Source organism: Lissotriton helveticus, chromosome 8 (assembly GCF_964261635.1).
Source record: "Lissotriton helveticus chromosome 8, aLisHel1.1, whole genome shotgun sequence".
Taxonomy (NCBI): domain Eukaryota; kingdom Metazoa; phylum Chordata; class Amphibia; order Caudata; family Salamandridae; genus Lissotriton; species Lissotriton helveticus.
Genome location: NC_136069.1, coordinates 1,663,537,443 through 1,663,562,612, shown reverse-complemented (window position 1 = coordinate 1,663,562,612; position 25,170 = coordinate 1,663,537,443). Strand labels below are relative to the sequence as shown.

Below are 25,170 nucleotides of genomic sequence, written 5' to 3'. Positions count from 1 at the left end.
TTTAGCAATTGGCAGCCAGTGCAGTTTGCGGAGGTGTGGAGAGATATGATGTCTAATGGGGATTCTTTCCACTAGCCGAGCGGCGGCGTTTTGGACCGTCTGGAGTTTATGACATAGGCCTGCTGTGATACCAAGATATAAGTCATTGGCATAGTCAAGATGGGAGGTAATCAATGCCTGGATCACAGTCTTACGGCAGTCCGCAGGTAGGTAGTTGATGAGACGTTTGATGGTCCTGATCTTGCCAAAACAAGAGGCTGCTACTGTTTGTACCTGAGTGTTGAAGCTAAGGTGGTTATCCCAACGGACTCCGAGGTTTCTTACCGAGTCTTTGGGCGTGGGGGCTTGACTCAGATCTTCTGGCCACCACAAATTAGAGTCCAGCTGGGATGGTGAGTTGAAAAACAGGATCTCCGTTTTTCCAGCATTAAGCCGGAGGGAATTGGCATCCATCCATTTGGAGACGTTCCTGAGGCAGGTTTTTAACGGATCAAAGGCAGAAGAGGAGGGAGTGTCGAAGGTAAAGAGAAGCTGAATGTCATCAGCGTAGGAAGTCGATTTAATCCCAGTCTGAGCGATCAGCTTGGCCAGGGGGGTGAAAGTAAATATTAAACAAGAGCGGGCTAAGGGAGGAGCCCTGTGGGACTCCCCATTTGAGAGGTCTGGCGGAGGAAGTGTAGGGAGGGGTAAAAACCTGCTGTGTGCGGTCGGAAAGATACGATTTGAACCATTTCAGCACAGCGCCACCTAAGCCTAAATCCTCCAACCTCCTTAGCAGGATCCTGTGAGAGACGGTGTCCAATGCTGCTGAAAGATCCAGCAGCACTAACACCGCCCTTGACCCTTGATCGAGCGTCCACCTCACCGAGTCAGCCTTTTCAATAAGGGCTGACTCCGTGCTGTGGCTCGACCTAAAGCCGTGTTGGGAGTCATGAAGTAGCCCGTTGGATTCAATGAAATGCGCCAACTGAGAGTGTACCAACTTTTCCAGGATCTTAGCTGGGGCAGGTAGGAGGGAAATAGGCCTATAGTTGCAGGGAAGGTCCGGATCCAGATTGGGTTTCTTGAGGATGGGGACCAGGGAAGCATGTTTCCACTTAGCGGGGAAACTGCCCGATCTGAGGGAGTTATTCCAGATGTGATTCAGGTAGGGATTTAGAAGGGGTGCCAGTTTTTTGTATTGCTTGGCAGGCCAAGGGTCATTAGGAGAGCCTGATTTGCATTTAAGTAGTTCTGCTATAGTGTCTGCTTCCGAGATGGCTGCAAATTCGGACAGGGTGGCCAGCGGTGGCGGGAGAGTGGGGGGTACCTCTTCCCAATCTTCTTTGTTGGGGGTGGGGAAGGAGGAATAGATGGTCTCGATTTTGTCCTCGAAAAATTGTGAGAGTTTGTCGCAAAGTGCCTGTGATGCGGGCTGGGTTCGAGTCAGAGCGATGGGGTCTGTAAAGGATCTAACTATATTGAAAATCTCTCTGGCGCCGTTGCTGGCGAGTTTGATTCTGGAAGCTAGAAAATCACGTTTATGTTCTTCAATCATTCTCCGGTATTCTTTGAGGACGGTTTTATAAGTGATTTTACTATCAGGGAGATAAATCTGTCTCCAGAGGCGTTCGAGAGATTTACAGGAGGCCTTTTTCTGCCAAAGCTCGTCTGAGTACCAGGGTGCTGAAGGTACAGCCCGATAGGTCTTAATGGGTTTAAGAGGGGCTAGAGTATCTAGGGCCTGGCCGATCCATGCGTCCAGGTGGTCGATCTCTCGGTCGAGGTCAGGAGACTGGCTGGGTTGGCAATTTTTTAGGCATTTCAGGAGCGCATCGGGGGTGATGCGGCTCCAGTTTCTACCTGAGGTTTTAGGGGTGATGGTGGGTCTAAAGGAATGGGGAATGCTAATCTCAAAAGGGATGATGAAATGGTCCGACCAAATAACCGGGTGGGGGGAGACACCTGAATAGATGGTAAGTTGGAACAGATCAAGTCCAGTGTGTTGCCTGCTTTATGCGTGGGTAAGGTTATTATTTGCACTAGGTTGCATGCCGCCAGCATAGAGATGAAATGGTGGCTATGCGAGCAAGATTCATCGTTGACGTGGAGGTTGAAGTCTCCTAAAGCGGTGAAATTAGCGTATCGTGTACTGAGCTGAATGATATTGTCCGCCAAGACCGGTAGATGTGAAGTATTGGAATGGGGGGGGGAGGTAGATAAGAATTCCGGAGCAGGAGGAGGACGGGGAGAGTTGAACACTGAACGGCAAGCCATCTATACTGTCAAGTTGGTCAAATGGGGGGAGGGTGATCGTCCATTTGGAGTTATGGATTAAGGCGACACCTCCTCCCGGTTTACCGTTGGGTCTGTTGGCACAGATAATACTGTAGCCCTCCGGTACGGCATGAGTGATGGCGGGATTCTTGGTGTCGTTCAGCCATGTTTCGGTTAGAAAGAGCAAGTCCCAGTGGTTGTCCCGCAAGGACTGCCAGATGTCAATGGCGTGTTTGCTCAGTGATCTACAATTGATCAGCGCCGCTCTGAGGGTAAAGGGGGGGCGAGCTCCGCTGGTGGAGGTCGAATTCAGAGCGTAAGCAGGGCTGACGGTAAGATCTGAAGTCAGAAGAGAAAAGTGGCAAACTGTGCATGCGTAGGCCTGACTCTGGGCGTCAGAGGTGGGACATGGGCAAGTGGCACAAAGGGGGGGTCTCAGAGACATCAGCTCCGCCTGAGTGTATGTCGTGATGTTGTGGCTAGTGGGTCGGATAGGGGGTCCGGCCCCGGTCGCGTCCTGATCGCAGACGAGTGCAGACGAGCTTGCCTTATGCGGGCCTTCGGCGCGCAATCATCGCGCCCGCTGCGCTCGTCCGATGCGCTTCCGGTACATGCACATTTTTATGGTGATGGGACGGAGGGAAGGGGCGTGGCCTCTGAGTGGGCATGTCCCGGTCAGGGCGTGGGGAATGGCGGTGGAAAGATCGGCGATTTTCGCCCTTGCCAGCGCTCGTTTTGGTTCATAGAAGGGTGTCTGCACACACCAGTCGTGTGATAGAAAAGGTGAGAGAGTAATTAAAAATGCTAAGTTTTACAGTTTTTTAAAATCACAAAAATGCTCACTCTTACAAACTGCTCCCGGCTGTGCCTCAGGAGATATTCACAAAGTAGTCAGCGCACTTGCGATTCAGCGCGCCTTTTGTAGCACTAGCGGGGGCGTGGCCTCTGAGTGGGCGTGTCCCGGTCAGGGCGTGGGGAATGGCGGTGGAAAGATCGTCGATTTTCGCCCTTGCCAGCGCTCGTTTTGGTTCGTAGAAGGGTGTCTGCACACACCAGTCGTGTGACAGAAAAGGTGAGAGAGTAATTAAAAATGCTAAGTTTTACAGTTTTTTAAAATCACAAAAATGCTCAATCTTACAAACTGCTCCCGGCTGTGCCTCAGGAGGTATTCACAAAGTAGTCAGCGCACTTGCGATTCAGCGCGCCTTTTGTAGCACTAGTGGGGGCCGTGGCCTCTGAGTGGGCGTGTCCCGGTCAGGGCGTGGGGAATGGCGGTGGAAAGAGCGGCGATTTTCGCCCTTGCCAGCGCTCGTTTTGGTTCGTAGAAGGGTGTCTGCACACACCAGTCGTGTGACAGAAAAGGTGAGAGAGTAATTAAAAATGCTAAGTTTTACAGTTTTTAAAATCACAAAAATGCTCAATCTTACAAACTGCTCCCGGCTGTGCCTCAGGAGGTATTCACAAAGTAGTCAGCGCACTTGCGATTCAGCACGAATACTGTGATTGCTAAAATAAAAAAGCTTATCAATGAAGAAGTCGCAGATGAAATATTACCCTGGATTTGAGCAATATTGATGCATTTATGTAAAACAATTCTTTGTAAACTTTTCAAAATATTGAATTGAGTTTAAAATGTGTTCTTTTTTAATACAACATAATTATTCTTGTTTACAGATTAGGAATCTTTCCTTGTTTAACAATAGAATACATATTAAGAAACTGTAAGACAGGCACCGAATTCGATCACCAATACTAAATTAATCATTCCTTCTTTGTCCCCAAAGTAGGTGCTGTGGCTAAGTGGTTAAAGTGCCTGTCTCGTAAACAGGAAATCCTAAGTTAAAACCTCAGCAGCACCTTATTATTGGCTCCTTATCTGTAAGAATATTTTTCATCACGCAAATGTTTAATACAATCTAAAAAGTAAAGTGTTGTTCTGTTGACTTTAGAATGGTTCATTTTAAATTAAAATAAAAAACGTGGTATTGTGAAGAATTTCAAAAAAATGCCTTGAATGAAAAACAGATTGACAAAGAGCAAGATAGATATGAAAGATCATTCTAGAGTTGAATTCATATAATGGATTCTTGAACAAGGCATAATTAAAAATTCTATGAATAGGATAAGCAATATATTAATGAGGTGTTTATGAATGAGATGAGTGTTTTCATCTAAAGTGGTTGAGTAGAGTGTTGTTCATACTTAGAAAAGATTATGAAAGTGAAAAACTCAGGACTGTCTTGAACACCATAAGGCAAACTGTTCCTTGAAGGATTTTCAAGAGGGTGCTGTGGCTTAGCTGGTTAAAGTGCCTGTGTAGTAAACAGGAGATCCTGAGTTCAAATCTTGTCAGCACCTTGCTTTCTCATTCTTAAATAAAAAATCACTATCATTAAGTCGTCCTTTGATACAATTAAATTAGAAAAGTCAGATTCATCTTCCTGTTGAACAGATAATCTTAAGCCTATTAGACACTCATAGTGTTTTCAAGATTATAGTAGCAATACTGTAACTGAAAAATCAAAACCCTAGATTTTAGCAATATTGATGCATTTATGTAAAACAATTCTTTGTAAACTTTTCAAAATATTGAATTGAGTTTAAAATGTGTTCTTTTTTAATACAACATAATTATTCTTCTTTACATATTAGGAATCCTTTCTTGTTTAAAATTGGAATACATATTAAGAAACTCTAAGGCCGGCACCGAATTCGATCACCAATACTAAGTTAATGATTCCTTCTTTGCCCCCAAAGTACATGCTGTGGCTAAGTGGTTAAAGTGCTTGTGTCATAAAAAAAAAAAACCTGAGTTCAAATCTCAACAGGACCTTATTTTTGGCTCCTTAGATGTAAGAATATTTTTCATCACGCAAATGTTTAATACAATCTACAATGAAAAGTGTTGTTCTGTTGACTTTAGAATGGGTCATTTTAAATTAAAATAAAAAACGTGGTATTTTGAAGAAATTTAAAGTAATGCCTTGAATGAAAAAGAGAATGACAAAGATCATGATAGAGATAAAACATCATTTTAGAGTTGAATTCAAGGAATGGATTCTTGAACAAGGCATAATAAAAAATTCTATGAATAGGATAAGCAATATATTAATGAGGTGTTTATGAATAAGATGAGTGTTCTCATCTAAAGTGGTTGAGTAGAGTGTTGTTCAAACTTAGAAAAGATTATGAAAGTGAAAAACTCGGGATTGTCTTAAACACCATAAGGCAAACTGTTCCTTGAAGGATTTTCAAGAGGGTGCTGTGGCTTAGCTGGTTAAAGCGCCAGTCTAGTAAACAGGAGATCCTGAGTTCAAATCTCAGCAGCACCTTGCTTTCTCATTCTTAAATACAAATTCACTTTCATTATTTCGTCCTTTGATACAATTAAATTAGAAAAGTCAGATTCATCTTCCTGTTGAACAGATCATCTTAAGCCTATTAAAAACGCATAGTGTTTTCAAGATTATATTAGCAATACTGTAACTGAAAAATCAAAACCCTAGATTTTAGCAATATTGATGCATTTATGTAAAACAATTCTTTGTAAACTTTTCAAAATATTGAATTGAGTTTAAAATGTGTTCTTTTTTAATACAACATAATTATTCTTCTTTACATATTAGGAATCCTTTCTTGTTTAAAATTGGAATACATATTAAGAAACTCTAAGGCCGGCACCGAATTCGATCACCAATACTAAGTTAATGATTCCTTCTTCGCCCCCAAAGTACGTGCTGTGGCTAAGTGGTTAAAGTGCTTGTGTCATAAAAAAAAAAAAACCTGAGTTCAAATCTCAACAGGACCTTATTTTTGGCTCCTTAGATGTAAGAATATTTTTCATCACGCAAATGTTTAATACAATCTACAATGAAAAGTGTTGTTCTGTTGACTTTAGAATGGGTCATTTTAAATTAAAATAAAAAACGTGGTATTTTGAAGAAATTTAAAGTAATGCCTTGAATGAAAAAGAGAATGACAAAGATCATGATAGAGATAAAACATCATTTTAGAGTTGAATTCAAGGAATGGATTCTTGAACAAGGCATAATTAAAAATTCTATGGTCTATGAATAGGATAAGCAATATATTAATGAGGTGTTTATGAATAAGATGAGTGTTCTCATCTAAAGTGGTTGAGTAGAGTGTTGTTCAAACTTAGAAAAGATTATGAAAGTGAAAAACTCGGGATTGTCTTAAACACCATAAGGCAAACTGTTCCTTGAAGGACATTCAAGAGGGTGCTGTGGCTTAGCTGGTTAAAGCGCCAGTCTAGTAAACAGGAGATCCTGAGTTCAAATCTCAGCAGCACCTTGCTTTCTCATTCTTAAATAAAAATTCACTTTCATTATTTCGTCCTTTGATACAATTAAATTAGAAAAGTCAGATTCATCTTCCTGTTGAACAGATCATCTTAAGCCTATTAAAAACGCAGTGTTTTCAAGATTATATTAGCAATACTGTAACTGAAAAATCAAAACCCTAGATTTTAGCAATATTGATGCATTTATGTAAAACAATTCTTTGTAAACTTTTCAAAATATTGAATTGAGTTTAAAATGTGTTCTTTTTTAATACAACATAATTATTCTTCTTTACAGATTAGGAATCCTTTCTTGTTTAAAATTGGAATACATATTAAGAAACTCTAAGGCCGGCACCGAATTCGATCACCAATACTAAGTTAATGATTCCTTCTTTGCCCCCAAAGTACGTGCTGTGGCTAAGTGGTTAAAGTGCTTGTGTCATAAAAATAAAAAACCTGAGTTCAAATCTCAACAGGACCTTATTTTTGGCTCCTTAGATGTAAGAATATTTTTCATCACGCAAATGTTTAATACAATCTACAATGAAAAGTGTTGTTCTGTTGACTTTAGAATGGGTCATTTTAAATTAAAATAAAAAACGTGGTATTTTGAAGAAATTTAAAGTAATGCCTTGAATGAAAAAGAGAATGACAAAGATCATGATAGAGATAAAACATCATTTTAGAGTTGAATTCAAGGAATGGATTCTTGAACAAGGCATAATTAAAAATTCTATGAATAGGATAAGCAATATATTAATGAGGTGTTTATGAATAAGATGAGTGTTCTCATCTAAAGTGGTTGAGTAGAGTGTTGTTCAAACTTAGAAAAGATTATGAAAGTGAAAAACTCGGGATTGTCTTAAACACCATAAGGCAAACTGTTCCTTGAAGGATTTTCAAGAGGGTGCTGTGGCTTAGCTGGTTAAAGCGCCAGTCTAGTAAACAGGAGATCCTGAGTTCAAATCTCAGCAGCACCTTGCTTTCTCATTCTTAAATACAAATTCACTTTCATTATTTCGTCCTTTGATACAATTAAATTAGAAAAGTCAGATTCATCTTCCTGTTGAACAGATCATCTTAAGCCTATTAAAAACGCATAGTGTTTTCAAGATTATATTAGCAATACTGTAACTGAAAAATCAAAACCCTAGATTTTAGCAATATTGATGCATTTATGTAAAACAATTCTTTGTAAACTTTTCAAAATATTGAATTGAGTTTAAAATGTGTTCTTTTTTAATACAACATAATTATTCTTCTTTACATATTAGGAATCCTTTCTTGTTTAAAATTGGAATACATATTAAGAAACTCTAAGGCCGGCACTGAATTCGATCACCAATACTAAGTTAATGATTCCTTCTTTGCCCCCAAAGTACATGCTGTGGCTAAGTGGTTAAAGTGCTTGTGTCATAAAAAAAAAAACCTGAGTTCAAATCTCAACAGGACCTTATTTTTGGCTCCTTAGATGTAAGAATATTTTTCATCACGCAAATGTTTAATACAATCTACAATGAAAAGTGTTGTTCTGTTGACTTTAGAATGGGTCATTTTAAATTAAAATAAAAAACGTGGTATTTTGAAGAAATTTAAAGTAATGCCTTGAATGAAAAAGAGAATGACAAAGATCATGATAGAGATAAAACATCATTTTAGAGTTGAATTCAAGGAATGGATTCTTGAACAAGGCATAATTAAAAATTCTATGGTCTATGAATAGGATAAGCAATATATTAATGAGGTGTTTATGAATAAGATGAGTGTTCTCATCTAAAGTGGTTGAGTAGAGTGTTGTACAAACTTAGAAAAGATTATGAAAGTGAAAAACTCGGGATTGTCTTAAACACCATAAGGCAAACTGTTCCTTGAAGGACATTCAAGAGGGTGCTGTGGCTTAGCTGGTTAAAGCGCCAGTCTAGTAAACAGGAGATCCTGAGTTCAAATCTCAGCAGCACCTTGCTTTCTCATTCTTAAATAAAAATTCACTTTCATTATTTCGTCCTTTGATACAATTAAATTAGAAAAGTCAGATTCATCTTCCTGTTGAACAGATCATCTTAAGCCTATTAAAAACGCATAGTGTTTTCAAGATTATATTAGCAATACTGTAACTGAAAAATCAAAACCCTAGATTTTAGCAATATTGATGCATTTATGTAAAACAATTCTTTGTAAACTTTTCAAAATATTGAATTGAGTTTAAAATGTGTTCTTTTTTAATACAACATAATTATTCTTCTTTACAGATTAGGAATCCTTTCTTGTTTAAAATTGGAATACATATTAAGAAACTCTAAGGCCGGCACCGAATTCGATCACCAATACTAAGTTAATGATTCCTTCTTTGCCCCCAAAGTAGGTGCTGTGGCTAAGTGGTTAAAGTGCTTGTGTCATAAAAAAGAAATCCTGAGTTCAAATCTCAGCAGGACCTTATTTTTGGCTCCTTAGATGTAAGAATATTTTTCATCACGCAAATGTTTAATACAATCTACAATGAAAAGTGTTGTTCTGTTGACTTTAGAATGGGTCATTTTAAATTAAAATAAAAAACGTGGTATTTTGAAGAAATTTAAAGTAATGCCTTGAATGAAAAAGAGAATGACAAAGATCATGATAGAGATAAAACATCATTTTAGAGTTGAATTCAAGGAATGGATTCTTGAACAAGGCATAATTAAAAATTCTATGAATAGGATAAGCAATATATTAATGAGGTGTTTATGAATAAGATGAGTGTTCTCATCTAAAGTGGTTGAGTAGAGTGTTGTTCAAACTTAGAAAAGATTATGAAAGTGAAAAACTCGGGATTGTCTTAAACACCATAAGGCAAACTGTTCCTTGAAGGATTTTCAAGAGGGTGCTGTGGCTTAGCTGATTAAAGCGCCAGTCTAGTAAACAGGAGATCCTGAGTTCAAATCTCAGCAGCACCTTGCTTTCTCATTCTTAAATAAAAATTCACTTTCATTATTTCGTCCTTTGATACTATTAAATTAGAAAAGTCAGATTCATCTTCCTGTTGAACAGATCATCTTAAGCCTATTAAAAACGCATAGTGTTTTCAAGATTATATTAGCAATACTGTAACTGAAAAATCAAAACCCTAGATTTTAGCAATATTGATGCATTTATGTAAAACAATTCTTTGTAAACTTTTCAAAATATTGAATTGAGTTTAAAATGTGTTCTTTTTTAATACAACATAATTATTTCTCTGTACATATTAGGAATCCTTTCTTGTTTAAAATTGGAATACATATTAAGAAACTCTAAGGCCGGCACCGAATTCGATCACCAATACTAAGTTAATGATTCCTTCTTTGCCCCCAAAGTAGGTGCTGTGGCTAAGTGGTTAAATTGCTTGTGTCATAAAAAAGAAATCCTGAGTTCAAATCTCAGCAGGACCTTATTTTTGGCTCCTTAGATGTAAGAATATTTTTCATCACGCAAATGTTTAATACAATCTACTATGAAAAGTGTTGTTCTGTTGACTTTAGAATGGGTCATTTTAAATTAAAATAAAAAACGTGGTATTTTGAAGAAATTTAAAGTAATGCCTTGAATGAAAAAGAGAATGACAAAGATCATGATAGAGATAAAACAACATTTTAGAGTTGAATTCAAGGAATGGATTCTTGAACAAGGCATAATTAAAAATTCTATGAATAGGATAAGCAATATATTAATGAGGTGTTTATGAATAAGATGAGTGTTCTCATCTAAAGTGGTTGAGTAGAGTGTTGTTCAAACTTAGAAAAGATTATGAAAGTGAAAAACTCGGGATTGTCTTAAACACCATAAGGCAAACTGTTCCTTGAAGGATTTTCAAGAGGGTGCTGTGGCTTAGCTGGTTAAAGCGCCAGTCTAGTAAACAGGAGATCCTGAGTTCAAATCTCAGCAGCACCTTGCTTTCTCATTCTTAAATAAAAATTCACTTTCATTATTTCGTCCTTTGATACTATTAAATTAGAAAAGTCAGATTCATCTTCCTGTTGAACAGATCATCTTAAGCCTATTAAAAACGCATAGTGTTTTCAAGATTATATTAGCAATACTGTAACTGAAAAATCAAAACCCTAGATTTTAGCAATATTGATGCATTTATGTAAAACAATTCTTTGTAAACTTTTCAAAATATTGAATTGAGTTTAAAATGTGTTCTTTTTTAATACAACATAATTATTCTTCTTTACATATTAGGAATCCTTTCTTGTTTAAAATTGGAATACATATTAAGAAACTCTAAGGCCGGCACCGAATTCGATCACCAATACTAAGTTAATGATTCCTTCTTTGCCCCCAAAGTAGGTGCTGTGGCTAAGTGGTTAAAGTGCTTGTGTCATAAAAAAAAAACGTGAGTTCAAATCTCAACAGGACCTTATTTTTGGCTCCTTAGATGTAAGAATATTTTTCATCACGCAAATGTTTAATACAATCTACAATGAAAAGTGTTGTTCTGTTGACTTTAGAATGGGTCATTTTAAATTAAAATAAAAAACGTGGTATTTTGAAGAAATTTAAAGTAATGCCTTGAATGAAAAAGAGAATGACAAAGATCATGATAGAGATAAAACATCATTTTAGAGTTGAATTCAAGGAATGGATTCTTGAACAAGGCATAATTAAAAATTCTATGAATAGGATAAGCAATATATTAATGAGGTGTTTATGAATAAGATGAGTGTTCTCATCTAAAGTGGTTGAGTAGAGTGTTGTTCAAACTTAGAAAAGATTATGAAAGTGAAAAACTCGGGATTGTCTTAAACACCATAAGGCAAACTGTTCCTTAAAGGATTTTCAAGAGGGTGCTGTGGCTTAGCTGGTTAAAGCGCCAGTCTAGTAAACAGGAGATCCTGAGTTCAAATCTCAGCAGCACCTTGCTTTCTCATTCTTAAATACAAATTCACTTTCATTATTTCGTCCTTTGATACAATTAAATTAGAAAAGTCAGATTCATCTTCCTGTTGAACAGATCATCTTAAGCCTATTAAAAACGCATAGTGTTTTCAAGATTATATTAGCAATACTGTAACTGAAAAATCAAAACCCTAGATTTTAGCAATATTGATGCATTTATGTAAAACAATTCTTTGTAAACTTTTCAAAATATTGAATTGAGTTTAAAATGTGTTCTTTTTTAATACAACATAATTCTTCTTCTTTACAGATTAGGAATCCTTTCTTGTTTAAAATTGGAATACATATTAAGAAACTCTAAGGCCGGCACCGAATTCGATCACCAATACTAAGTTAATGATTCCTTCTTTGCCCCCAAAGTAGGTGCTGTGGCTAAGTGGTTAAAGTGCTTGTGTCATAAAAAAGAAATCCTGAGTTCAAATCTCAGCAGGACCTTATTTTTGGCTCCTTAGATGTAAGAATATTTTTCATCACGCAAATGTTTAATACAATCTACTATGAAAAGTGTTGTTCTGTTGACTTTAGAATGGGTCATTTTAAATTAAAATAAAAAAACGTGGTATTTTGAAGAAATTTAAAGTAATGCCTTGAATGAAAAAGAGAATGACAAAGATCATGATAGAGATAAAACATCATTTTAGAGTTGAATTCAAGGAATGGATTCTTGAACAAGGCATAATTAAAAATTCTATGAATAGGATAAGCAATATATTAATGAGGTGTTTATGAATAAGATGAGTGTTCTCATCTAAAGTGGTTGAGTAGAGTGTTGTTCAAACTTAGAAAAGATTATGAAAGTGAAAAACTCGGGATTGTCTTAAACACCATAAGGCAAACTGTTCCTTGAAGGATTTTCAAGAGGGTGCTGTGGCTTAGCTGGTTAAAGCGCCAGTCTAGTAAACAGGAGATCCTGAGTTCAAATCTCAGCAGCACCTTGCTTTCTCATTCTTAAATAAAAATTCACTTTCATTATTTCGTCCTTTGATACAATTAAATTAGAAAAGTCAGATTCATCTTCCTGTTGAACAGATCATCTTAAGCCTATTAAAAACGCATAGTGTTTTCAAGATTATATTAGCAATACTGTAACTGAAAAATCAAAACCCTAGATTTTAGCAATATTGATGCATTTATGTAAAACAATTCTTTGTAAACTTTTCAAAATATTGAATTGAGTTTAAAATGTGTTCTTTTTTAATACAACATAATTCTTCTTCTTTACAGATTAGGAATCCTTTCTTGTTTAAAATTGGAATACATATTAAGAAACTCTAAGGCCGGCACCGAATTCGATCACCAATACTAAGTTAATGATTCCTTCTTTGCCCCCAAAGTAGGTGCTGTGGCTAAGTGGTTAAAGTGCTTGTGTCATAAAAAAGAAATCCTGAGTTCAAATCTCAGCAGGACCTTATTTTTGGCTCCTTAGATGTAAGAATATTTTTCATCACGCAAATGTTTAATACAATCTACTATGAAAAGTGTTGTTCTGTTGACTTTAGAATGGGTCATTTTAAATTAAAATAAAAAAACGTGGTATTTTGAAGAAATTTAAAGTAATGCCTTGAATGAAAAAGAGAATGACAAAGATCATGATAGAGATAAAACATCATTTTAGAGTTGAATTCAAGGAATGGATTCTTGAACAAGGCATAATTAAAAATTCTATGAATAGGATAAGCAATATATTAATGAGGTGTTTATGAATAAGATGAGTGTTCTCATCTAAAGTGGTTGAGTAGAGTGTTGTTCAAACTTAGAAAAGATTATGAAAGTGAAAAACTCGGGATTGTCTTAAACACCATAAGGCAAACTGTTCCTTGAAGGATTTTCAAGAGGGTGCTGTGGCTTAGCTGGTTAAAGCGCCAGTCTAGTAAACAGGAGATCCTGAGTTCAAATCTCAGCAGCACCTTGCTTTCTCATTCTTAAATAAAAATTCACTTTCATTATTTCGTCCTTTGATACAATTAAATTAGAAAAGTCAGATTCATCTTCCTGTTGAACAGATCATCTTAAGCCTATTAAAAACGCATAGTGTTTTCAAGATTATATTAGCAATACTGTAACTGAAAAATCAAAACCCTAGATTTTAGCAATATTGATGCATTTATGTAAAACAATTCTTTGTAAACTTTTCAAAATATTGAATTGAGTTTAAAATGTGTTCTTTTTTAATACAACATAATTATTCTTCTTTACAGATTAGGAATCCTTTCTTGTTTAAAATTGGAATACATATTAAGAAACTCTAAGGCCGGCACCGAATTCGATCACCAATACTAAGTTAATGATTCCTTCTTTGCCCCCAAAGTAGGTGCTGTGGCTAAGTGGTTAAAGTGCTTGTGTCATAAAAAAGAAATCCTGAGTTCAAATCTCAGCAGGACCTTATTTTTGGCTCCTTAGATGTAAGAATATTTTTCATCACGCAAATGTTTAATACAATCTACTATGAAAAGTGTTGTTCTGTTGACTTTAGAATGGGTCATTTTAAATTAAAATAAAAAACGTGGTATTTTGAAGAAATTTAAAGTAATGCCTTGAATGAAAAAGAGAATGACAAAGATCATGATAGAGATAAAACATCATTTTAGAGTTGAATTCAAGGAATGGATTCTTGAACAAGGCATAATTAAAAATTCTATGAATAGGATAAGCAATATATTAATGAGGTGTTTATGAATAAGATGAGTGTTCTCATCTAAAGTGGTTGAGTAGAGTGTTGTTCAAACTTAGAAAAGATTATGAAAGTGAAAAACTCGGGATTGTCTTAAACACCATAAGGCAAACTGTTCCTTGAAGGATTTTCAAGAGGGTGCTGTGGCTTAGCTGGTTAAAGCGCCAGTCTAGTAAACAGGAGATCCTGAGTTCAAATCTCAGCAGCACCTTGCTTTCTCATTCTTAAATAAAAATTCACTTTCATTATTTCGTCCTTTGATACAATTAAATTAGAAAAGTCAGATTCATCTTCCTGTTGAACAGATCATCTTAAGCCTATTAAAAACGCATAGTGTTTTCAAGATTATATTAGCAATACTGTAACTGAAAAATCAAAACCCTAGATTTTAGCAATATTGATGCATTTATGTAAAACAATTCTTTGTAAACTTTTCAAAATATTGAATTGAGTTTAAAATGTGTTCTTTTTTAATACAACATAATTATTCTTCTTTACAGATTAGGAATCCTTTCTTGTTTAAAATTGGAATACATATTAAGAAACTCTAAGGCCGGCACCAAATTCGATCACCAATACTAAGTTAATGATTCCTTCTTTGCCCCCAAAGTAGGTGCTGTGGCTAAGTGGTTAAAGTGCTTGTGTCATAAAAAAGAAATCCTGAGTTCAAATCTCAGCAGGACCTTATTTTTGGCTCCTTAGATGTAAGAATATTTTTCATCACGCAAATGTTTAATACAATCTACTATGAAAAGTGTTGTTCTGTTGACTTTAGAATGGGTCATTTTAAATTAAAATAAAAAACGTGGTATTTTGAAGAAATTTAAAGTAATGCCTTGAATGAAAAAGAGAATGACAAAGATCATGATAGAGATAAAACATCATTTTAGAGTTGAATTCAAGGAATGGATTCTTGAACAAGGCATAATTAAAAATTCTATGAATAGGATAAGCAATATATTAATGAGGTGTTTATGAATAAGATGAGTGTTCTCATCTAAAGTGGTTGAGTAGAGTGTTGTTCAAACTTAGAAAAGATTATGAAAGTGAAAAACTCGGGATTGTCTTAAACACCATAAGGCAAACTGTTCCTTAAAGGACATTCAAGAGGGTGCTCTGGCTTAGCTGGTTAAAGCGCCAGTCTAGTAAACAGGAGATCCTGAGTTCAAATCTCAGCAGCACCTTGCTTTCTCATTCTTAAATAAAAATTCACTTTCATTATTTCGTCCTTTGATACAATTAAATTAGAAAAGTCAGATTCATTTTCCTGTTGAACAGATCATCTTAAGCCTATTAAAAACGCATAGTGTTTTCAAGATTATATTAGCAATACTGTAACTGAAAAATCAAAACCCTAGATTTTAGCAATATTGATGCATTTATGTAAAACAATTCTTTGTAAACTTTTCAAAATATTGAATTGAGTTTAAAATGTGTTCTTTTTTAATACAACATAATTATTCTTCTTTACAGATTAGGAATCCTTTCTTGTTTAAAATTGGAATACATATTAAGAAACTCTAAGGCCGGCACCGAATTCGATCACCAATACTAAGTTAATGATTCCTTCTTTGCCCCCAAAGTAGGTGCTGTGGCTAAGTGGTTAAAGTGCTTGTGTCATAAAAAAGAAATCCTGAGTTCAAATCTCAGCAGGACCTTATTTTTGGCTCCTTAGATGTAAGAATATTTTTCATCACGCAAATGTTTAATACCATCTACAATGAAAAGTGTTGTTCTGTTGACTTTAGAATGGGTCATTTTAAATTAAAATAAAAAACGTGGTATTTTGAAGAAATTTAAAGTAATGCCTTGAATGAAAAAGAGAATGACAAAGATCATGATAGAGATAAAACATCATTTTAGAGTTGAGTTCAAGGAATGGATTCTTGAACAAGGCATAATTAAAAATTCTATGAATAGGATAAGCAATATATTAATGAGGTGTTTATGAATAAGATGAGTGTTCTCATCTAAAGTGGTTGAGTAGAGTGTTGTTCAAACTTAGAAAAGATTATGAAAGTGAAAAACTCGGGATTGTCTTAAACACCATAAGGCAAACTGTTCCTTGAAGGATTTTCAAGAGGGTGCTGTGGCTTAGCTGGTTAAAGCGCCAGTCTAGTAAACAGGAGATCCTGAGTTCAAATCTCAGCAGCACCTTGCTTTCTCATTCTTAAATAAAAATTCACTTTCATTATTTCGTCCTTTGATACAATTAAATTAGAAAAGTCAGATTCATCTTCCTGTTGAACATATCATCTTAAGCCTAATAAAAACGCATAGTGTTTTCAAGATTATATTAGCAATACTGTAACTGAAAAATCAAAACCCTAGATTTTAGCAATATTGATGCATTTATGTAAAACAATTCTTTGTAAACTTTTCAAAATATTGAATTGAGTTTAAAATGTGTTCTTTTTTAATACAACATAATTATTCTTCTTTACAGATTAGGAATCCTTTCTTGTTTAAAATTGGAATACATATTAAGAAACTCTAAGGCCGGCACCGAATTCGATCACCAATACTAAGTTAATGATTCCTTCTTTGCCCCCAAAGTAGGTGCTGTGGCTAGGTGGTTAAAGTGCTTGTGTCATAAAAAAGAAATCCTGAGTTCTAATCTCAGCAGGACCTTATTTTTGGCTCCTTAGATGTAAGAATATTTTTCATCACGCAAATGTTTAATACAATCTACAATGAAAAGTGTTGTTCTGTTGACTTTAGAATGGGTCATTTTAAATTAAAATAAAAAACGTGGTATTTTGAAGAAATTTAAAGTAATGCCTTGAATGAAAAAGAGAATGACAAAGATCATGATAGAGATAAAACATCATTTTAGAGTTGAATTCAAGGAATGGATTCTTGAACAAGGCATAATTAAAAATTCTATGAATAGGATAAGCAATATATTAATGAGGTGTTTATGAATAAGATGAGTGTTCTCATCTAAAGTGGTTGAGTAGAGTGTTGTTCAAACTTAGAAAAGATTATGAAAGTGAAAAACTCGGGATTGTCTTAAACACCATAAGGCAAACTGTTCCTTGAAGGATTTTCAAGAGGGTGCTGTGGCTTAGCTGGTTAAAGCGCCAGTCTAGTAAACAGGAGATCCTGAGTTCAAATCTCAGCAGCACCTTGCTTTCTCATTCTTAAATAAAAATTCACTTTCATTATTTCGTCCTTTGATACTATTAAATTAGAAAAGTCAGATTCATCTTCCTGTTGAACAGATCATCTTAAGCCTATAAAAAACGCAGTGTTTTCAAGATTATATTAGCAATACTGTAACTGAAAAATTCAAACCCTAGATTTTAGCAATATTGATGCATTTATGTAAAACAATTCTTTGTAAACTTTTCAAAATATTGAATTGAGTTTAAAATGTGTTCTTTTTTAAAACAACATAATTATTCTTCTTTACATATTAGGAATCCTTTCTTGTTTAAAATTGGAATACATATTAAGAAACTCTAAGGCCGGCACCGAATTCGATCACCAATACTAAGTTAATGATTCCTTCTTTGCCCCCAAAGTAGGTGCTGTGGCTAAGTGGTTAAAGTGCTTGTGTCATAAAAAAAAAAACCTGAGTTCAAATCTCAACAGGACCTTATTTTTGGCTCCTTAGATGTAAGAATATTTTTCATCACGCAAATGTTTAATACAATCTACAATGAAAAGTGTTGTTCTGTTGACTTTAGAATGGGTCATTTTAAATTAAAATAAAAAACGTGGTATTTTGAAGAAATTTAAAGTAATGCCTTGAATGAAAAAGAGAATGACAAAGATCATGATAGAGATAAAACATCATTTTAGAGTTGAATTCAAGGAATGGATTCTTGAACAAGGCATAATTAAAAATTCTATGAATAGGATAAGCAATATATTAATGAGGTGTTTATGAATAAGATGAGTGTTCTCATCTAAAGTGGTTGAGTAGAGTGTTGTTCAAACTTAGAAAAGATTATGAAAGTGAAAAACTCGGGATTGTCTTAAACACCATAAGGCAAACTGTTCCTTGAAGGATATTCAAGAGGGTGCTGTGGCTTAGCTGGTTAAAGCGCCAGTCTAGTAAACAGGAGATCCTGAGTTCAAATCTCAGCAGCACCTTGCTTTCTCATTCTTAAATAAAAATTCACTTTCATTATTTCGTCCTTTGATACAATTAAATTAGAAAAGTCAGATTCATCTTCCTGTTGAACAGATCATCTTAAGCCTATTAAAAACGCATAGTGTTTTCAAGATTATATTAGCAATACTGTAACTGAAAAATCAAAACCCTAGATTTTAGCAATATTGATGCATTTATGTAAAACAATTCTTTGTAAACTTTTCAAAATATTGAATTGAGTTTAAAATGTGTTCTTTTTTAATACAACATAATTATTCTTCTTTACAGATTAGGAATCCTTTCTTGTTTAAAATTGGAATACATATTAAGAAACTCTAAGGCCGGCACCGAATTCGATCACCAATACTAAGTTAATGATTCCTTCTTTGCCCCCAAAGTAGGTGCTGTGGCTAGGTGGTTAAAGTGCTTGTGTCATAAAAAAGAAATCCTGAGTTCTAATCTCAGCAGGACCTTATTTTTGGCTCCTTAGATGTAAGAATATTTTTCATCACGCAAATGTTTAATACAATCTACAATGAAAAGTGTTGTTCTGTTGACTTTAGAATGGGTCATTTTAAATTAAAATAAAAAACGTGGTATTTTGAAGAAATTTAAAGTAATGCCTTGAATGAAAAAGAGAATGACAAAGATCATGATAGAGATAAAACATCATTTTAGAGTTGAATTCAAGGAATGGATTCTTGAACAAGGCATAATTAAAAATTCTATGAATAGGATAAGCAATATATTAATGAGGTGTTTATGAATAAGATGAGTGTTCTCATCTAAAGTGGTTGAGTAGAGTGTTGTTCAAACTTAGAAAAGATTATGAAAGTGAAAAACTCGGGATTGTCTTAAACACCATAAGGCAAACTGTTCCTTGAAGGATATTCAAGAGGGTGCTGTGGCTTAGCTGGTTAAAGCGCCAGTCTAGTAAACAGGAGATCCTGAGTTCAAATCTCAGCAGCACCTTGCTTTCTCATTCTTAAATAAAAATTCACTTTCATTATTTCGTCCTTTGATACTATTAAATTAGAAAAGTCAGATTCATCTTCCTGTTGAACAGATCATCTTAAGCCTATAAAAAACGCAGTGTTTTCAAGATTATATTAGCAATACTGTAACTGAAAAATTCAAACCCTAGATTTTAGCAATATTGATGCATTTATGTAAAACAATTCTTTGTAAACTTTTCAAAATATTGAATTGAGTTTAAAATGTGTTCTTTTTTAATACAACATAATTATTCTTCTTTACATATTAGGAATCCTTTCTTGTTTAAAATTGGAATACATATTAAGAAACTCTAAGGCCGGCACTGAATTCGATCACCAATACTAAGTTAATGATTCCTTCTTTGCCCCCAAAGTACGTGCTGTGGCTAAGTGGTTAAAGTGCTTGTGTCATAAAAAAAAAAACCTGAGTTCAAATCTCAACAGGACCTTATTTTTGGCTCCTTAGATGTAAGAATATTTTTCATCACGCAAATGTTTAATACAATCTACAATGAAAAGTGTTGTTCTGTTGACTTTAGAATGGGTCATTTTAAATTAAAATAAAAAACGTGGTATTTTGAAGAAATTTAAAGTAATGCCTTGAATGAAAAAGAGAATGACAAAGATCATGATAGAGATAAAACATCATTTTAGAGTTGAATTCAAGGAATGGATTCTTGAACAAGGCATAATTAAAAATTCTATGGTCTATGAATAGGATAAGCAATATATTAATGAGGTGTTTATGAATAAGATGAGTGTTCTCATCTAAAGTGGTTGAGTAGAGTGTTGTACAAACTTAGAAAAGATTATGAAAGTGAAAAACTCGGGATTGTCTTAAACACCATAAGGCAAACTGTTCCTTGAAGGACATTCAAGAGGGTGCTGTGGCTTAGCTGGTTAAAGCGCCAGTCTAGTAAACAGGAGATCCTGAGTTCAAATCTCAGCAGCACCTTGCTTTCTCATTCTTAAATAAAAATTCACTTTCATTATTTCGTCCTTTGATACAATTAAATTAGAAAAGTCAGATTCATCTTCCTGTTGAACAGATCATCTTAAGCCTATTAAAAACGCATAGTGTTTTCAAGATTATATTAGCAATACTGTAACTGAAAAATCAAAACCCTAGATTTTAGCAATATTGATGCATTTATGTAAAACAATTCTTTGTAAACTTTTCAAAATATTGAATTGAGTTTAAAATGTGTTCTTTTTTAATACAACATAATTATTCTTCTTTACAGATTAGGAATCCTTTCTTGTTTAAAATTGGAATACATATTAAGAAACTCTAAGGCCGGCACCGAATTCGATCACCAATACTAAGTTAATGATTCCTTCTTTGCCCCCAAAGTAGGTGCTGTGGCTAAGTGGTTAAAGTGCTTGTGTCATAAAAAAGAAATCCTGAGTTCAAATCTCAGCAGGACCTTATATTTGGCTCCTTAGATGTAAGAATATTTTTCATCACGCAAATGTTTAATACAATCTACAATGAAAAGTGTTGTTCTGTTGACTTTAGAATGGGTCATTTTAAATTAAAATAAAAAACGTGGTATTTTGAAGAAATTTAAAGTAATGCCTTGAATGAAAAAGAGAATGACAAAGATCATGATAGAGATAAAACATCATTTTAGAGTTGAATTCAAGGAATGGATTCTTGAACAAGGCATAATTAAAAATTCTATGAATAGGATAAGCAATATATTAATGAGGTGTTTATGAATAAGATGAGTGTTCTCATCTAAAGTGGTTGAGTAGAGTGTTGTTCAAACTTAGAAAAGATTATGAAAGTGAAAAACTCGGGATTGTCTTAAACACCATAAGGCAAACTGTTCCTTGAAGGATTTTCAAGAGGGTGCTGTGGCTTAGCTGGTTAAAGCGCCAGTCTAGTAAACAGGAGATCCTGAGTTCAAATCTCAGCAGCACCTTGCTTTCTCATTCTTAAATAAAAATTCACTTTCATTATTTCGTCCTTTGATACTATTAAATTAGAAAAGTCAGATTCATCTTCCTGTTGAACAGATCATCTTAAGCCTATTAAAAACGCATAGTGTTTTCAAGATTATATTAGCAATACTGTAACTGAAAAATCAAAACCCTAGATTTTAGCAATATTGATGCATTTATGTAAAACAATTCTTTGTAAACTTTTCAAAATATTGAATTGAGTTTAAAATGTGTTCTTTTTTAATACAACATAATTATTTCTCTGTACATATTAGGAATCCTTTCTTGTTTAAAATTGGAATACATATTAAGAAACTCTAAGGCCGGCACCGAATTCGATCACCAATACTAAGTTAATGATTCCTTCTTTGCCCCCAAAGTAGGTGCTGTGGCTAAGTGGTTAAATTGCTTGTGTCATAAAAAAGAAATCCTGAGTTCAAATCTCAGCAGGACCTTATTTTTGGCTCCTTAGATGTAAGAATATTTTTCATCACGCAAATGTTTAATACAATCTACTATGAAAAGTGTTGTTCTGTTGACTTTAGAATGGGTCATTTTAAATTAAAATAAAAAACGTGGTATTTTGAAGAAATTTAAAGTAATGCCTTGAATGAAAAAGAGAATGACAAAGATCATGATAGAGATAAAACATCATTTTAGAGTTGAATTCAAGGAATGGATTCTTGAACAAGGCATAATTAAAAATTCTATGAATAGGATAAGCAATATATTAATGAGGTGTTTATGAATAAGATGAGTGTTCTCATCTAAAGTGGTTGAGTAGAGTGTTGTTCAAACTTAGAAAAGATTATGAAAGTGAAAAACTCGGGATTGTCTTAAACACCATAAGGCAAACTGTTCCTTGAAGGATTTTCAAGAGGGTGCTGTGGCTTAGCTGGTTAAAGCGCCAGTCTAGTAAACAGGAGATCCTGAGTTCAAATCTCAGCAGCACCTTGCTTTCTCATTCTTAAATAAAAATTCACTTTCATTATTTCGTCCTTTGATACTATTAAATTAGAAAAGTCAGATTCATCTTCCTGTTGAACAGATCATCTTAAGCCTATTAAAAACGCATAGTGTTTTCAAGATTATATTAGCAATACTGTAACTGAAAAATCAAAACCCTAGATTTTAGCAATATTGATGCATTTATGTAAAACAATTCTTTGTAAACTTTTCAAAATATTGAATTGAGTTTAAAATGTGTTCTTTTTTAATACAACATAATTATTCTTCTTTACATATTAGGAATCCTTTCTTGTTTAAAATTGGAATACATATTAAGAAACTCTAAGGCCGGCACCGAATTCGATCACCAATACTAAGTTAATGATTCCTTCTTTGCCCCCAAAGTAGGTGCTGTGGCTAAGTGGTTAAAGTGCTTGTGTCATAAAAAAAAAACGTGAGTTCAAATCTCAACAGGACCTTATTTTTGGCTCCTTAGATGTAAGAATATTTTTCATCACGCAAATGTTTAATACAATCTACAATGAAAAGTGTTGTTCTGTTGACTTTAGAATGGGTCATTTTAAATTAAAATAAAAAACGTGGTATTTTGAAGAAATTTAAAGTAATGCCTTGAATGAAAAAGAGAATGACAAAGATCATGATAGAGATAAAACATCATTTTAGAGTTGAATTCAAGGAATGGATTCTTGAACAAGGCATAATTAAAAATTCTATGAATAGGATAAGCAATATATTAATGAGGTGTTTATGAATAAGATGAGTGTTCTCATCTAAAGTGGTTGAGTAGAGTGTTGTTCAAACTTAGAAAAGATTATGAAAGTGAAAAACTCGGGATTGTCTTAAACACCATAAGGCAAACTGTTCCTTAAAGGATTTTCAAGAGGGTGCTGTGGCTTAGCTGGTTAAAGCGCCAGTCTAGTAAACAGGAGATCCTGAGTTCAAATCTCAGCAGCACCTTGCTTTCTCATTCTTAAATACAAATTCACTTTCATTATTTCGTCCTTTGATACAATTAAATTAGAAAAGTCAGATTCATCTTCCTGTTGAACAGATCATCTTAAGCCTATTAAAAACGCATAGTGTTTTCAAGATTATATTAGCAATACTGTAACTGAAAAATCAAAACCCTAGATTTTAGCAATATTGATGCATTTATGTAAAACAATTCTTTGTAAACTTTTCAAAATATTGAATTGAGTTTAAAATGTGTTCTTTTTTAATACAACATAATTCTTCTTCTTTACAGATTAGGAATCCTTTCTTGTTTAAAATTGGAATACATATTAAGAAACTCTAAGGCCGGCACCGAATTCGATCACCAATACTAAGTTAATGATTCCTTCTTTGCCCCCAAAGTAGGTGCTGTGGCTAAGTGGTTAAAGTGCTTGTGTCATAAAAAAGAAATCCTGAGTTCAAATCTCAGCAGGACCTTATTTTTGGCTCCTTAGATGTAAGAATATTTTTCATCACGCAAATGTTTAATACAATCTACTATGAAAAGTGTTGTTCTGTTGACTTTAGAATGGGTCATTTTAAATTAAAATAAAAAAACGTGGTATTTTGAAGAAATTTAAAGTAATGCCTTGAATGAAAAAGAGAATGACAAAGATCATGATAGAGATAAAACATCATTTTAGAGTTGAATTCAAGGAATGGATTCTTGAACAAGGCATAATTAAAAATTCTATGAATAGGATAAGCAATATATTAATGAGGTGTTTATGAATAAGATGAGTGTTCTCATCTAAAGTGGTTGAGTAGAGTGTTGTTCAAACTTAGAAAAGATTATGAAAGTGAAAAACTCGGGATTGTCTTAAACACCATAAGGCAAACTGTTCCTTGAAGGATTTTCAAGAGGGTGCTGTGGCTTAGCTGGTTAAAGCGCCAGTCTAGTAAACAGGAGATCCTGAGTTCAAATCTCAGCAGCACCTTGCTTTCTCATTCTTAAATAAAAATTCACTTTCATTATTTCGTCCTTTGATACAATTAAATTAGAAAAGTCAGATTCATCTTCCTGTTGAACAGATCATCTTAAGCCTATTAAAAACGCATAGTGTTTTCAAGATTATATTAGCAATACTGTAACTGAAAAATCAAAACCCTAGATTTTAGCAATATTGATGCATTTATGTAAAACAATTCTTTGTAAACTTTTCAAAATATTGAATTGAGTTTAAAATGTGTTCTTTTTTAATACAACATAATTCTTCTTCTTTACAGATTAGGAATCCTTTCTTGTTTAAAATTGGAATACATATTAAGAAACTCTAAGGCCGGCACCGAATTCGATCACCAATACTAAGTTAATGATTCCTTCTTTGCCCCCAAAGTAGGTGCTGTGGCTAAGTGGTTAAAGTGCTTGTGTCATAAAAAAGAAATCCTGAGTTCAAATCTCAGCAGGACCTTATTTTTGGCTCCTTAGATGTAAGAATATTTTTCATCACGCAAATGTTTAATACAATCTACTATGAAAAGTGTTGTTCTGTTGACTTTAGAATGGGTCATTTTAAATTAAAATAAAAAAACGTGGTATTTTGAAGAAATTTAAAGTAATGCCTTGAATGAAAAAGAGAATGACAAAGATCATGATAGAGATAAAACATCATTTTAGAGTTGAATTCAAGGAATGGATTCTTGAACAAGGCATAATTAAAAATTCTATGAATAGGATAAGCAATATATTAATGAGGTGTTTATGAATAAGATGAGTGTTCTCATCTAAAGTGGTTGAGTAGAGTGTTGTTCAAACTTAGAAAAGATTATGAAAGTGAAAAACTCGGGATTGTCTTAAACACCATAAGGCAAACTGTTCCTTGAAAGATTTTCAAGAGGGTGCTGTGGCTTAGCTGGTTAAAGCGCCAGTCTAGTAAACAGGAGATCCTGAGTTCAAATCTCAGCAGCACCTTGCTTTCTCATTCTTAAATAAAAATTCACTTTCATTATTTCGTCCTTTGATACAATTAAATTAGAAAAGTCAGATTCATCTTCCTGTTGAACAGATCATCTT

At 34.2% G+C, this 25,170-nt stretch overlaps 21 non-coding genes across 21 annotated transcripts; all 21 read left to right on the top strand.

Annotated features, from left to right (window-relative positions):
• The first annotated feature begins 5,514 nt into the window (after positions 1-5,514).
• Positions 5,515-5,588, top strand: TRNAT-AGU (transfer RNA threonine (anticodon AGU)). Its single transcript has one exon. It is a non-coding gene; the product is annotated as a tRNA-Thr (tRNA).
• A 908-nt stretch (positions 5,589-6,496) lies between these two features.
• Positions 6,497-6,570, top strand: TRNAT-AGU (transfer RNA threonine (anticodon AGU)). The gene has a single exon. It is a non-coding gene; the product is annotated as a tRNA-Thr (tRNA).
• An 898-nt stretch (positions 6,571-7,468) lies between these two features.
• TRNAT-AGU (transfer RNA threonine (anticodon AGU)) lies at positions 7,469-7,542 on the top strand. Its single transcript has one exon. It is a non-coding gene; the product is annotated as a tRNA-Thr (tRNA).
• Positions 7,543-8,448: 906 nt separating this feature from the next.
• On the top strand, positions 8,449-8,522 carry TRNAT-AGU (transfer RNA threonine (anticodon AGU)). The gene has a single exon. It is a non-coding gene; the product is annotated as a tRNA-Thr (tRNA).
• Positions 8,523-9,421: 899 nt separating this feature from the next.
• TRNAT-AGU (transfer RNA threonine (anticodon AGU)) lies at positions 9,422-9,495 on the top strand. The gene has a single exon. It is a non-coding gene; the product is annotated as a tRNA-Thr (tRNA).
• Positions 9,496-10,394: 899 nt separating this feature from the next.
• Positions 10,395-10,468, top strand: TRNAT-AGU (transfer RNA threonine (anticodon AGU)). The gene has a single exon. It is a non-coding gene; the product is annotated as a tRNA-Thr (tRNA).
• Positions 10,469-11,366: 898 nt separating this feature from the next.
• TRNAT-AGU (transfer RNA threonine (anticodon AGU)) lies at positions 11,367-11,440 on the top strand. Its single transcript has one exon. It is a non-coding gene; the product is annotated as a tRNA-Thr (tRNA).
• Positions 11,441-12,340: 900 nt separating this feature from the next.
• On the top strand, positions 12,341-12,414 carry TRNAT-AGU (transfer RNA threonine (anticodon AGU)). The gene has a single exon. It is a non-coding gene; the product is annotated as a tRNA-Thr (tRNA).
• A 900-nt stretch (positions 12,415-13,314) lies between these two features.
• Positions 13,315-13,388, top strand: TRNAT-AGU (transfer RNA threonine (anticodon AGU)). The gene has a single exon. It is a non-coding gene; the product is annotated as a tRNA-Thr (tRNA).
• An 899-nt stretch (positions 13,389-14,287) lies between these two features.
• TRNAT-AGU (transfer RNA threonine (anticodon AGU)) lies at positions 14,288-14,361 on the top strand. The gene has a single exon. It is a non-coding gene; the product is annotated as a tRNA-Thr (tRNA).
• An 899-nt stretch (positions 14,362-15,260) lies between these two features.
• Positions 15,261-15,334, top strand: TRNAT-AGU (transfer RNA threonine (anticodon AGU)). The gene has a single exon. It is a non-coding gene; the product is annotated as a tRNA-Thr (tRNA).
• Positions 15,335-16,233: 899 nt separating this feature from the next.
• On the top strand, positions 16,234-16,307 carry TRNAT-AGU (transfer RNA threonine (anticodon AGU)). Its single transcript has one exon. It is a non-coding gene; the product is annotated as a tRNA-Thr (tRNA).
• An 899-nt stretch (positions 16,308-17,206) lies between these two features.
• TRNAT-AGU (transfer RNA threonine (anticodon AGU)) lies at positions 17,207-17,280 on the top strand. Its single transcript has one exon. It is a non-coding gene; the product is annotated as a tRNA-Thr (tRNA).
• An 897-nt stretch (positions 17,281-18,177) lies between these two features.
• On the top strand, positions 18,178-18,251 carry TRNAT-AGU (transfer RNA threonine (anticodon AGU)). The gene has a single exon. It is a non-coding gene; the product is annotated as a tRNA-Thr (tRNA).
• Positions 18,252-19,150: 899 nt separating this feature from the next.
• Positions 19,151-19,224, top strand: TRNAT-AGU (transfer RNA threonine (anticodon AGU)). Its single transcript has one exon. It is a non-coding gene; the product is annotated as a tRNA-Thr (tRNA).
• Positions 19,225-20,128: 904 nt separating this feature from the next.
• Positions 20,129-20,202, top strand: TRNAT-AGU (transfer RNA threonine (anticodon AGU)). The gene has a single exon. It is a non-coding gene; the product is annotated as a tRNA-Thr (tRNA).
• Positions 20,203-21,101: 899 nt separating this feature from the next.
• On the top strand, positions 21,102-21,175 carry TRNAT-AGU (transfer RNA threonine (anticodon AGU)). The gene has a single exon. It is a non-coding gene; the product is annotated as a tRNA-Thr (tRNA).
• Positions 21,176-22,074: 899 nt separating this feature from the next.
• TRNAT-AGU (transfer RNA threonine (anticodon AGU)) lies at positions 22,075-22,148 on the top strand. The gene has a single exon. It is a non-coding gene; the product is annotated as a tRNA-Thr (tRNA).
• An 898-nt stretch (positions 22,149-23,046) lies between these two features.
• TRNAT-AGU (transfer RNA threonine (anticodon AGU)) lies at positions 23,047-23,120 on the top strand. The gene has a single exon. It is a non-coding gene; the product is annotated as a tRNA-Thr (tRNA).
• A 900-nt stretch (positions 23,121-24,020) lies between these two features.
• Positions 24,021-24,094, top strand: TRNAT-AGU (transfer RNA threonine (anticodon AGU)). Its single transcript has one exon. It is a non-coding gene; the product is annotated as a tRNA-Thr (tRNA).
• A 900-nt stretch (positions 24,095-24,994) lies between these two features.
• On the top strand, positions 24,995-25,068 carry TRNAT-AGU (transfer RNA threonine (anticodon AGU)). Its single transcript has one exon. It is a non-coding gene; the product is annotated as a tRNA-Thr (tRNA).
• Positions 25,069-25,170: the final 102 nt, after the last annotated feature.